Genomic DNA, 12,894 nt, shown 5'->3' with positions numbered 1-12,894 from the left:
AGGGATGACAAAAACCCCTCATAATGGGTACAACTGGTGTACAGACCCGGGAACTCAGCACAGGGATGGTGGGAAACTGCCATTCTGCTCTTTGACAGTGAGGTGTGAGGTTGCTGGTTCCTTAGCTCGTGAGCTCTCAGAGACCGGGGGCTAGAGTTGCTTCTCTGCCCCCAGGAGAGATGCTGGATCCTGGGGAGGACCCCGGCGTGGGCTCCCTGGAGAGGCCGGTGACTAGGCCTCAGCCTGTGGAAGATTCTGGGCCTGGCCCAAGGAGAGATGAGTCCCTGTTTGCTTTTAGACGGAGGATTGTTGGAAAGCTGACGCGGATTGATAAAGAGGAGGAGAAATTGACAGCTTTGAAAGCTGAATTTAGAAAGAAAAAGCTGATTTATTCCAAAGTGTTCAGCAAGAAGAGACCGGCTCTGAGGCCTGAGTTGAGAGACGTGGAGCAAGCTTTGAGGAAGCAAAAGGAATTGGTGAGCGCTCTGAAGGAGAGCAGCGGAGCATTTTAACAGCACAGCAAGCAGGTACAGTGTGTGCAAGATGGTGGTGTGAACTTTAATAATGACAATGGGCTTGCTGGGGGCTGTAGTGCTACGGACATTCAGCCCACACCCATAGACACTGTACAACATGCAATGCAATCTGATGCACCTGCTGAAAAGGCTTCAGATTTAAATGAACTTGGCAGGAAATCTGTAGCTGGCTGTGAGCTTCTGGGGGAAGAGTCTGCAGAGAGGAGAGCCATGGACACTGCAGAGACTTTGCCTGGACCAGACACAGCCGCTGTCCCTGAGATTGGTGGAGGAGGTGCTGGGAGCAGTGGTGCCACAACTGTTTTGGAGTCTGCAGTGGGCGGGACTGTGTTTGAATCCAGGAGAGAGGCTGATTGGTCAGAACAGGGGGAGGGGGCGGGTCTTGCCTCTGTTGCTCCAATGACTGCTATCCTGGCTGATTCAGACTCCTTGTCAGCAGGTTTGCTTGTGTCTAAGGACAATGCTGCAAATGTTGGTGGTGAATCTGTGAGGAAAACATATGCTGGTGCTGCTACAGGAGCAGGGAATGATCCCGGAAATGTTTAATCTGCCTCACTATTTAGAAGGAGGAATGTTGTGCAGCTTCGATGGGAGGGTGGGGGTATTCCTCCACATAGGAGGGCAGTGGTGGATAAGATTCTGCAGATGGGGTTTAGGCCCGCAGATGTCTTTGCCCTGATCAGTCCGGCCGGTTCCTATGAGTACGATTTATCCTTTATCCGTGCAGAGTCTTTGGACATATTTTGGGAGAAGTATGAGCATGTGTGTAGGGGCCTGCCGGACTGGAAAGGGCTCATCCCCAAGCTTATATCACGCCAGCCGCTCATTAAAATGGTGACAATTCTTGTCCGCAATGAGTCCATACCACAAGGGGATTTATCTGTATGGTTGAGGAGATATGGAGACATCCTGAGCCCCCTTAGGAAGATTGTGGATGATCGGGGAATATGGACGGGGGGGTGGTCTGTGCAGCTAAAACTGAGGGTTGTGGATAATGTCATCCAGCATCTGCCGTCCTCAGCTTTCCTGGGGAGGGACAGGCTGACCATATTTTATCCAGGCCAGCCAAAGCTTTGTAATAAATGTGGTGATAAAGGGCACTTTGCATCCTCCTGTCCGGTGATGAAGTGCTCTCTGTGTCAGGGTTTAGGACATTTGGCGAAGGATTGTAACATTATAAGGTGCAACCTGTGCAATGCGGTGGGCCATCCCTATAGTCAGTGTCCTGAGGCAATGCACAACCAGCATGAGCTTATGAGAGAGTTCTTCCGCCTGGACATGGAGGATGCTCAGAGCTCAGCAGCTAGGGTGCCTGTGAGTCCCTCTGAATCTGTGCCAATGCCCAATGTGTCAGTGTCTTCCCAGTCTGTGGTACCCCAATCTGTGTGTTTGCCCAGTGTGCCCATGTCTTCCCAGTCGGTGCGTTTGCCCTGGGATGGTTGGAACCCCTTATAGTAGGCAGGTGTGCACACCTGGGAACTCAAGAGGACTCGCAAGTGGAGCATAATAGGAACTGTTAGGTGCAAAGGATGAGGTTTCGGTTCACCACTTCCATGACCTCACATCAAATCCCCAGGAAGTTCAAAGATGGAAAACTTTGCAGGTTTGCCACCAGAAATAAGGAACAACCTATAATACATAGCCTTTGCCCCTGGTCAGTAAGAGTCAATCATTTGAAGGGATGGATGACCCAACTCCTCTCTGTAGACTTCATTGGCATTCACCGACAATAACGTGAACTTTTAAGTTCAACCAAGTGTAGCGCTCACCCCCGAAGGAGCCTCTGTATATGAAATAGGTTCTCCTACCTGTTTGCTCCAGCCACCGGCCCTCTTGGATCAGCAACAGCACACCGACACTCACGGACAGAATGGACTCCAGTCTTAGGGTCTTTTTGTAGATTTATTTGCAAGGATTAACAGGAGAGAAGATTTGGGGTCTGTAGGATGCCCTGGCGGATTCTTCAAATGACTGCTTTCTCCCCTAGCAACCGCTAAGGCCCATAGCAACGGGATCCGGTCAGATTGACCAATGGTTTATTTAACAACACTGCGAACAGCCAGGACGGTCTAGTAACTCATATGAAGAAGGGTAGCTATCTCTGGACTCAGGTAAGGACCTCTGGCTTCTTCTAGAACAGACACCTGGAATAGGGTAAGGGATCTCTTTTGTGGGTCCCAGACGGACGCTCTCACTAGCTCCTCTGCGGTACCCCACAACAAGAAGACTCCGGCCCAGCTTCCATCAGGTCTTTCCTCAGAAGTATCTGGAATCTCTGTGCCCTCAGCATCTGCCACTGTCAAGGAGCACTCCAGATTAGTAGTAGTATCCTCTTAGAACAAGGCACCCATCACCTGCCACGTGTTCCTAAGCAAAGTTCCTATGGTGTCCTAGGCCTCTAGGCCCCCCGCACCTGCCATGTGCTGAGGCCCAGGCCTTTTCATCTGCATCACAGAGACCTCCTAGGGAGAGGCCCCCAGGAGGAGAGACCTCTGCACAGTGTCCCCAGACCTTTTATTACCTGCCCTCAGCCATGCTTCTGAGTCATCCTACTCAGGGATTGGCTAGGGTCAGGTGCATGGTCATAGTCTGAGGATGGATCCTCCCTCACTGTATGCCAAGGCTCCCTTTTACTCAGCAACAGGAGGAGCAATCGATCCAGAAAACTCAGGGACACCTGTTGAATGCAGAGCTGTGAATAATCAGCATCTAGGCTGGTTACAGTCCAGATATTTCTGAATTGGATAGCGACATTTTAGAGGGCGCTACACAAGAATTCTTAAACTGTTCCCGAACCAAACCCAGGCAGATCCCCTCATCCCTATTAGGTGGCTACCATAATCTACCAGTTTTGAGTGGCCTGACCCTTTAGCTGTCTAGCATCCCCCACTTAGAGTCAGGATAAATTGGAAGTCATCACAAGATGGAGTTTAATGGCTTTTTAAGTATTGACACTGACCTCAGCACCGTGTCACAGACTCACTACAAGACACGCTATTGACAATATGATCAGCAGATGTAATGTGTGTAATGAGCCATGTCCCATGTAGTGGAAACACTCACTGATTCTGAATCAATACACGTTGTGAGACAGAAGGCCATCCATCACAAGGGACACCATCACCCGTAGACCAGTGCAGGATCTCAGAGGGTGAAATTCCCAGCGCATCATGTTCTTTATTCACATCTGGGGAGATGGTTGCTTTCCACTAGTCCCAAATGGATCAATGGATGGACATGAGTCTTGATAATATTAATTATGTACCAATCTGATCAAGCTGCATAACTAAAATAAAAACCGTGCTCCTTAAAGGGTAGCTTTTATTTCTCCATCAAAAGAGCCACAGAGCAAATAAAAATCTTGATTTGTGTCTATATACATGGTCAGAGATTTAGCTGAAGTTTTTTCCGCTTATATTTTGCCTTCCCTGGGTTGCCCTCCCTTTCCCCCCATCAGCATGTTAATAACATTTTTAAAATACAATCTTTCCTTTAGGGGGCCCTCAGCCCCAATGCAACCAGTGGGCTGCTTCTTGAGAGGAGCTATGGAAATATCAAAATTCCTTGATAGGTGGGTGTCAGTCTGGAGAAGTGGATGCATTCATAGGCAGGCTGCATTTGCTTGTAGACCACCCTAGGTAACACCTACACTTGATGCTGAGCCTTTATGATTGTAAGAACTGAAATTCAATGAATGAGAGGGGCAGGCCAGGGAGAAAAAGGCTAGGGAGGAAAGAACTAGATGATGCTGAAATGTCAATGAATGACAAAGTGCAAAGAAAGGAGAAGGATGGAGGACTTTAAATAGCCACAATGGCGGTCAGAGCAAAAACCCACCCCTAGTAACCAGGGAGGAGAGAATGGGATTGGCTGACATGAGTTAGACCCACCAGACTCAGCTGTGGCAGGGATGGGAGCGAACCGGGGGGGGGGGGGGGGGGTGTTTGGTTGTGACAGGCTGTAATTTGGTAGGCTGTGCTCTCTATGCAGAGCTGAGTAGACCCTTGGGGTGCTCAGCAGACTATGCTGTGGAGAACAGAGCTGTGGAATCCTGTGGGCTGTTCTGTTAGCCCAGAAAAGGTCTCATGGATCACCAAGGAGGTGCAGACTTGAGATGAAGGACCAGTACATCGTGGACTGCCTTTTTGTCTAACCTCACCCAGAAGTGTGCCAGCAGGGCAGGGATCAGCCAGGGACAGTGCGGCCTACATCTTTGCCTGCCATCAATAAGTAGACTACACCCAGAAAGACATCTGCGGAGCATCAGCGTGGTGAAAGTCCTATTGGCCACCACTGTGTGCTCTTGAGAGCGGAGTCGTGCCAAAGGGGACTGCCGTGTTTACTTTCTTCCAAATACTCAAACTCTGGAACACTCAAATTAAAAGGCCCCACCACCGGCAGACTGTAGCTAATATTTCACTGGCCAGTGGTGTAGGCAGGGAGTGAGACCAGTAGATGGGCCATAGACCATATTTCTTATTATTATCCATATCTATTGGTATGCTCTTGAAGTTGTTCTATGGGTGTTCAGCAGGCCCGGCGCTACCGCAAGGCAAGGCAAGCGGCCGCCTGAGGGCGCTGCAGGGTGAGGACGGAAAAAACAGGGCATTTTGACAAGTACTTGTCATGGGAGAAATATGGGGGCTGCCATTGCTAGTTTCATTCGAATGGAACACTGACTCCATAGGGAACTGCTGAGATGTTTGGGTCATCCTGCCACTACCAGTGATGATCCTCCCTGTTCCTGGACCTGCAATAAAGCAAACAGATAACGCAGGGCCAGGACAAGCCCTGGGGTACGGGAAATGGCTTAACAGACTTAGCGATGACAGTATTGACCAGTATTAAACAACTATAGATGAGTAGTACACACCGTTGTTTGTTTCACCCTTACCTTCCTGTGATGGACCTCACCAAACTCACTGGGCGAATAAGAGCTGTACGACATTACTGTTAACAATGCACTGAACACCGGTGCTAGGATTCTTGCCTAGACAGGCAAAGTTGCATTTTTAGCTGGCCGGCGACTGCCAGAGGTGCTGCGTGTGTCGGGATCCTCTGGCAGTCGCTAGCCAGCTAAATTAGGACCCCACCTGGAGCTCCTCCCACCGGATCAGCGCTGACTCACCGCTGCTCCCCCGCACCGAAGGTAAGTGAAGAAAAAAAAACATGCTGATAGGGAGTAGGCCCAGCGCTACAGGGGGTCAGGGAGGGGGTCGGCGCGCAAAAATGCAACTTTGCCTGTCTAGGCAAGAATCCTAGCACCGGTGTTCAGTGCATTGTTAACAGTAATGTTGTACAGCTCTTATTCGCCCAGTGAGTTTGGTGAGGTCCATCACAGGAAGGTAAGGGTGAAACAAACAACGGTGTGTACTACTCATCTATAGTTGTTTAATACTGGTCAATACTGTCATCGCTAAGTCTGTTAAGCCATTTCCCGTACCCCAGGGCTTGTCCTGGCCCTGCGTTATCTGTTTGCTTTATTGCAGGTCCAGGAACAGGGAGGATCATCACTGGTAGTGGCAGGATGACCCAAACATCTCAGCAGTTCCCTATGGAGTCAGTGTTCCATTCGAATGAAACCAGCAATGGCAGCCCCCATATTTCTCCCATGACATGAGTACTTTGAGGCGTCAGGCTAGATATGATTTCTGTCTGTGGGCCCATTCTATCATTACTTTACAGTATTAGAGTCCATCTGCAATTCAGGAAAAGATTTTCCATGAGGCTTATGTAGGCCAGTGCTTGTAGTAACAAAGTAAAAGGGAATAAAGTTGGAGATATTAGAGTTTCCCTTTTATTTTGTGTATTGTGTGACAAGATGATGTAGAATAAGGAGACATAATACAAAGGTCATGTACTAAGTTTGTCAGGTGGTCGGTTGCTTGGAAAGAGCTGAGTGAGCACAAGTGGTGGTGGTGGTGTAAAATTGGGCCTTGGAGGACTGCAATAAGTGGCAGACTGCTGGAACAGGGATCTAGTGTGGTCAGTGAACTGAACCAATCAAACTATGGACTGCAGGATTCCACCTGACTACACTCGACCCCCCTAGAGTATGTCATCGGAGGTACCATTACAGCATCGCAGAGTTTTCTCCTATAGAAGATTTCCCACAGTGATGGAATCGGGTACCAAGCAGCTGGGCTGTAGTGATATACTATTGCCAGTGTCTTAGTAACCACATGTGTGTCCTTGGATTTGAAATACTGGTGATGCCAGCTGCAGTAAAGTTATCTCGTTGTCACTCTCCGGGTCTGCAGTGTGTGAATCCTAGTAAAGGAGTCGTCCATGGATAGGTGTACATCCTACAGGCCGAGGAAACCTCATATTGCAGTTGCATAATTAAAAAAAAACTGCTCCCCCACCCACCAAAACCACGGGGACCCTCCGCAGGGTTATCTTCATTGGCCAGCTGACAAGGATAACATCTAAGAACAGTTCACTCTCCAAGGATTTCAATAAAAACCAACATTTCATTGTATTTTATTGCCCATCTTCATGATTCACGTAATGAGTGATTATATGTGGAAACTTTCTTTATAGAGTGCTGATCGTTTTTGGATGATTACAGAACAGTAACACCAAAACAGAACACTTATAAACGGCCTTTATGGTTCTCTTTTTATTTGCCTTTTCTGGTCACATCTGGCCTGCTGTTAGTTTGGATTGTGTTTACAGGCAATTGCAATGTGCTGTCAGGTGCATTCAGCATGCATTATAAATCAGTTTAAGATGTCCTCCTTCTTAGTGCCTCCTGAACTTTCTTGTCACCTTCTGACCTCCTTTTGCCTCCTCTTGACCCCCCTCTTGTCTTATCCTGACCTTCTTCTTGCCTCCTCCGGAGTTTCCTCTTGCTTCCTTCTGACCTCCTTGTTGCCTCCTCCTAACATCCTTCTTTCATCCTCCTGACTTCCTTCTTCCCTCCTCCTTACCTAATTTGTGCCTCCTCCAGACTTCCTTCTTGGCTCCTCCTGACGTCCTTCTTACCCTCATGATGGGCACAACAGGTGTACATATCCGGGAACTCAACACATGGATGGTGGGAACACCTCCTAACTCTTTCTGAACTGTTTCAAGCTGCTTGATCTTTTTTTACATCCCCGCTGACATTTGTGGGGAGAGGAACAGTTCTGAAGTGTACAAATACCACCTTAGGGTGGTTACAAAACACCTAAAGCGACCATATAATAAATGCCTAAAAAGATCTATCTGTGCCTACTTACTTCTCCAGCTGCCCCCTCACCCAAGGCTGCTCTGTTCAAGTGAACTCTCTTTTGAACCTATGGGAAACCAACACTTCTAGAAGTATTGATCTCTTGATCTCCCCACAAAGCTAGGTTGCTCCTCTTCTTCACTACAGGACTCAATGGTCACATGGAGGACGATGGGAGGAATCACAGGAGATCCACAGGACTGGTTGTAGGCTTCACAGGAGACTTCATAGGAAGGTTTAGCTTGAACAGAGCAGTCAGTGGGAGACATAAGTATTCATTTATTCACATGTAGACCTTGGGGCATTATTTTTTTTACTGACTGGGCTACAAGTAGATTTAAACTCTAGAGGAATATTGGTTTTCTAAAGCACTCTACATCATAAACATGTGCCACTTTTTATTTTTATTGGGTACCCCTACGATTCAGTTAAATAAATGATTATATGTGGAATCTTTCTTTATAGAGTGCTGATTGTTTTTGGATGTTTAGAGACCAGTAACACCAAAACAGAACACTTATAAACTCCTTTATGGTTCTCTTTTTATTTTCCTTTTCTGGTCACATCTGGCCTGCTGTTAGTTTGGATTGTGTTTACAGGCAAATGCAGTGTGCTGTCAGGTGCATTCAGCATGCAATTTAAATCAGTTTAAGTTGTTTCTGACCTCCACCTGACCTTCTTCTTGTCTCCTCCTGACCTCCTTCTTGCCTGCTACTGACTTGCGGACGAGGGAGCGCTGTCATATCGGATGGCCAGCGGTGAGGGGGAGAGAAGCCGCCCACAGGACGAGCTGTGACGGCCGCACGGCGCCCTTGTTGCCATGGCGCCCTGTGCGGCCGCACGGCTCGCACACCCCTAAGGCCGGCCCTGCTTATCCTGACCTTCTTGCCTCCTACAGACCTCCTTCTTTCCACCTATTTGTCTCCTCCTGACCACCTTCTTGTTCCTGACCTCCTTCATATCTCATCCTGACCTTCTTGCCTCCTACTGACCTCCTCCTTTCCTCCTATTTGTCTCCTCCTGACCACCTTCTTGCCTGCTACTGACTTTCTTCTCTCCTCTTCCTGTGATGTCCTTCTTGCCTGTTAATGACCTCCTTCATATCTCCTGCTGACCTTCTTGCCTCCTACTGACCTCCTCCTTGTCTCCTCTTGACCTCCTTCTTGCGTTCTCCTGACCTCCTTCTTCCCTCCTTTTGACACCCCTTGACCTGTTGTAGCTTCTTGAGCTGTTTTTACATCCTTACTAACTTTCGTTGAGAGAAAATCAGTTTTACAGTGTACAGATGCCCATGTACACATACCCTTAAGTGTGGTCATCAACGACCCTTAAAAAATGCCCATAAAGATCTATCTGTACATGATTAATTCTTCGGTTGTCCGCATGCCTAAGGCTGCTCTTTTCCAATGAACTCTCCTCTGAACTTATGGGAAACCAACACTTCTGGAGTTGACCATCTCTTGGGTCCCCACAGGGCTCAGTTACTCCTCTTCTTCACTACAGGACTCAGTGGTCACATGGAGATCACTGAATGAAGTGGGGAACACAGGAGATCCACATTACTGGTTTTTGGTTTCCCAGGAGACTTCAGAGGAAGATTTCACTTGAACGGAGCGGTCGGTGGGAGAGATAAGTATTCATTCTCTTTTTTTTTTTAGGTAAACCTTTTGGGGCATTATTTTTTTTTTTTGTACTGACACGGCCACTTTAAGTGTAAACTCTAACTAAAAAACATTTAATATGCTAAAGTGTTGTGTATTATAATCATTTGCCATGTTTTTTCATGAAATACTTGTTTTTACCACCTTCATTGCTTCATCCATCACAGAGGTGCTGATCTCCTCCAGCCGTTTCACTGTCACATTATTGCTAGGCACCCAGTTACTAATGGTGAAAACAGGGAACCTTGATTTCACAATGTGTGTTGTCATGGCTGCTTGCAGTTTTCCCCAGGGGGCCATGAGGACAAAGGCACACAATGGAGTGACAGTTGTCACCTCATAACAGGAAGTGCCTGAACAAGTACATTCATGGCAGGATCACCAGATTGTTTTAACAAAAGCTGCAAATTTATGAGGATTGAGAACAAATCTTGAAATTACTTCTTTGCTCAGGACATACCCACATCCCCCGAGGTCTGTGACTCTGAGCCAGTTGTCAGTCAGTTAAAGAAAGTGAACCTGTCATAACCAGACATTACAAGATGTCTGAAAGTACCTGAATAAATCAAATCTGAGCCTACTCTGGTCTGGGTCAAATGTGTATAATGCGCAGAGTGCAGGGGTCAGGAATGTGTAATGCGCAGGGTGCAGGGGTCAGGAGTGTGTAATGGGTAGAGTGCAGGGGTCAGGAGTGTGTAATGGGTAGAGTGCAGGGGTCAGGAATGTGTAATGCGCAGAGTGCAGGGGTCGGGAATGTGTAATGCTCAGAGTGCAGGGGTCAGGAATGTGTAATGCGCAGAGTTCAGGGGTCAGGAGTGTGTAATGTGTAGAGTGCAGGGGTCAGGAATGTGTAATGCGTAGAGTGCAGGGGTCAGGAATGTGTAATGCTCAGAGTGCAGGGGTCAGGAATGTGTAATGTTCAGAGTGCAGGGGTCAGGAGTTTGTAATGCACAGAATGCAGGGGTCAGAAATGTGTAATGCGTAGAGTGCAGGGGTCAGGAGTGTGTAATGCACAGAGTGCAGGCATCAGGAGTGTGTAATGCACAGAGTGCAGGGGTCAGGAATGTGTAATGCGTAGAGTGCAGCCGTCAGGAGTGTGTAATGCACAGAGTGCAGGCGTCAGGAGTGTGTAATGCACAGAATGCAGGGGTCAGGAGTACCTCCTCCTTCATTACCCCAGCTCTCCGCTCCCTGACCCCACACTCTCCTCTTCCATGTCCCCAGCTTCCCCCCATCTCCCCCTTCATGTCTCCAGCTCTCCACTCCCTGACCCCACACTCTCCTCTTCCATGTCCCCAGCTTCCCCCCATCTCCCCCTTCACGTCCCCAGCATTCCGCTCCCTGACCCCACACTCTCCTCTCACATGTCCCCTTCATATTCCCAGCTGTCTATATCTCCCCCTTCATGTCCGCAGCAGGCTTCTCATACGCGGGGAGTTGGAGCTTTCGATAGCACACAGGCAGCTCTATGGTTGGCAGCTGCTCTGTGTGATGAGGGTGGCGGGAATAGCCCCGCTTTCCACTCATTGGCTGCTGCGCCGGCTCGATCATACTTCATGCTGCGCCCGGCCGGAACAAGGTGAGGGGAGCAGCGTGAAGCACGAAGGGCCCAGGACAGGAGGAAGAGACCCCGGTACTGATATTAGCGGTTACCGGGATATTAAATATCCTGGTAATCAGCGGTTACTAGAGGCCCCGTCCTCCTGTCCTGGGCCCCCTCTAAGTGGCGGAACTCCATGGCCCGATCGCAGCTGCGACCTCTGCGACCCTGGTAGTTCTGCCACTGCTCTTGGTGCAGAAAACCAATTATTATTATTATACGGGATTTATATAGCGCCAACAGTTTGCGCAGCGCTTTACAATATAAGGAAGACATTACAATCACAATACAATTCAAGACAAGATGGTAAGGAGGGCCCTGCCCCTGAGGGCTTACATTCTAAAAGGGAGGGGCCAGTGAAACATGAGGAGCCATGGAGTTCCGCCACTTAGAGGGGGCCCAGGACAGGAGGAAGAGACCCCGGTACTGATATTAGCGGTTACCGGGATATTAAATATCCTGGTAATCAGCGGTTACTAGGGGCCCCGTCCTCCTGTCCTGGGCCCCCTCTAAGTGGCGGAACTCCATGGCCCGGTCGCAGCTGTGACCTCTGCGACCCTGGTAGTTCTGCCACTGCTCTTGGTGCAGAAAACCAATGGATGTTGGTTGGGGTGCCAACAAGCTGCCTGAATATTAAAGGAGAACTATGGGGTTAGAGCTTTTCCCCATAGTTCTCCTTAGGGTAACGGGAGGACAAAAAACTAGCGTCCTCCCGTCACCCTAGGCTCAGTATACCGCGAGCTGTAGCTCCCTATATACTGAGACGCTGCAGCTGAAGCGGATCCCGACAATTGTGCCGGGATCCGCCCAGCTGCGTGCCTGACAGCTGGCTCTGCCTATCTAGAGGCAGAGCCAGCTATTCCCCGCCCCCTCCCCCGTCTGATCCGCCAATCAGCGCTGGCGGATCGGGGAGGGGGGAATCCAGCCCCTCCCCTGTCAAGGCAGAGAGCCGTGACAGGATCGAGAGGTGAGCGAACGCCAGTATGTGTTCTCTCACCTCCCGATCTACTGAGCCGACCTGTGACAGTCTAATTGTCACAGGTCGGCTAGAACTATGAGGTGAGTGAAAAGCACTCCTCATAGTTCTCCTTTAACCTCAAGCTTTGTGTGGAGACTTTTGGGAGAGGTGGTGAGCCAGTAGGGCTCTTGAGCAAAATGCTTTGTTCCCTGGCTACAAGGAAGACCACTTATAGTAAATCACAGTGAGACTAGATTGAAATGGAAAGGTAATTTTTTAATCACATTAACTTACAAAATGGCTTTATAGCAATTATATACGTTATATCAATTTCAACCAAGCTGCAGTTCTCCTTAATAAAAAAGACAAAACAAATCCACATCCAAGAGCCAACGTTACCAAGCTTGGTGTCAGGATACGTCAAGCCCCAGCCATTCCTTCTTTTTTTTTTTAAACTAGGTGTGCACAAAAACCAAGACTACTACGCATGAGTGGATTCTTAAAAACTCTTTCTTTGCTCAGAATGTATTTCTGAATTTATGGCTGGAATTTTTGGGGCAAGCCGGCAAGATTAAAATCAAAGCGCATCAAAGATAATTATGGAAGACACATCATTGGATTCTTAATAAATGTTGAGATATTCTGCTCAGAATGTATTTCTGAATTTAGGGGGTCAGAATTTTTGGGGCACACCAAGATTAATTTCAACATTCGTTATGGAAGACGCAGTTTTTGGACAATCCTTAAAGGGTAAACCATGCCTGGATGTAAATGCAAATTTTCCATCTTACTGTAAAGTATTTGGATCATGGATACATGTTTGTTGTGCTACAGAAACGTAGGTTGTAAACAAGATAAATGTCAGTTTTTTGTAAATACAAAAAAGTAAAATGTTCCAGATCAGCAGAACATTGTTCCTCTGGATC

The sequence above is a fragment of the Nanorana parkeri genome, unplaced genomic scaffold, assembly GCF_000935625.1.
Source record: "Nanorana parkeri isolate BGI_ZX_2015 unplaced genomic scaffold, ASM93562v1 scaffold1048, whole genome shotgun sequence".
Lineage (NCBI taxonomy): Eukaryota > Metazoa > Chordata > Amphibia > Anura > Dicroglossidae > Nanorana > Nanorana parkeri.
The sequence above is the reverse complement of the archived record's forward strand: the minus strand, read 5'-3'. Positions refer to the sequence as shown.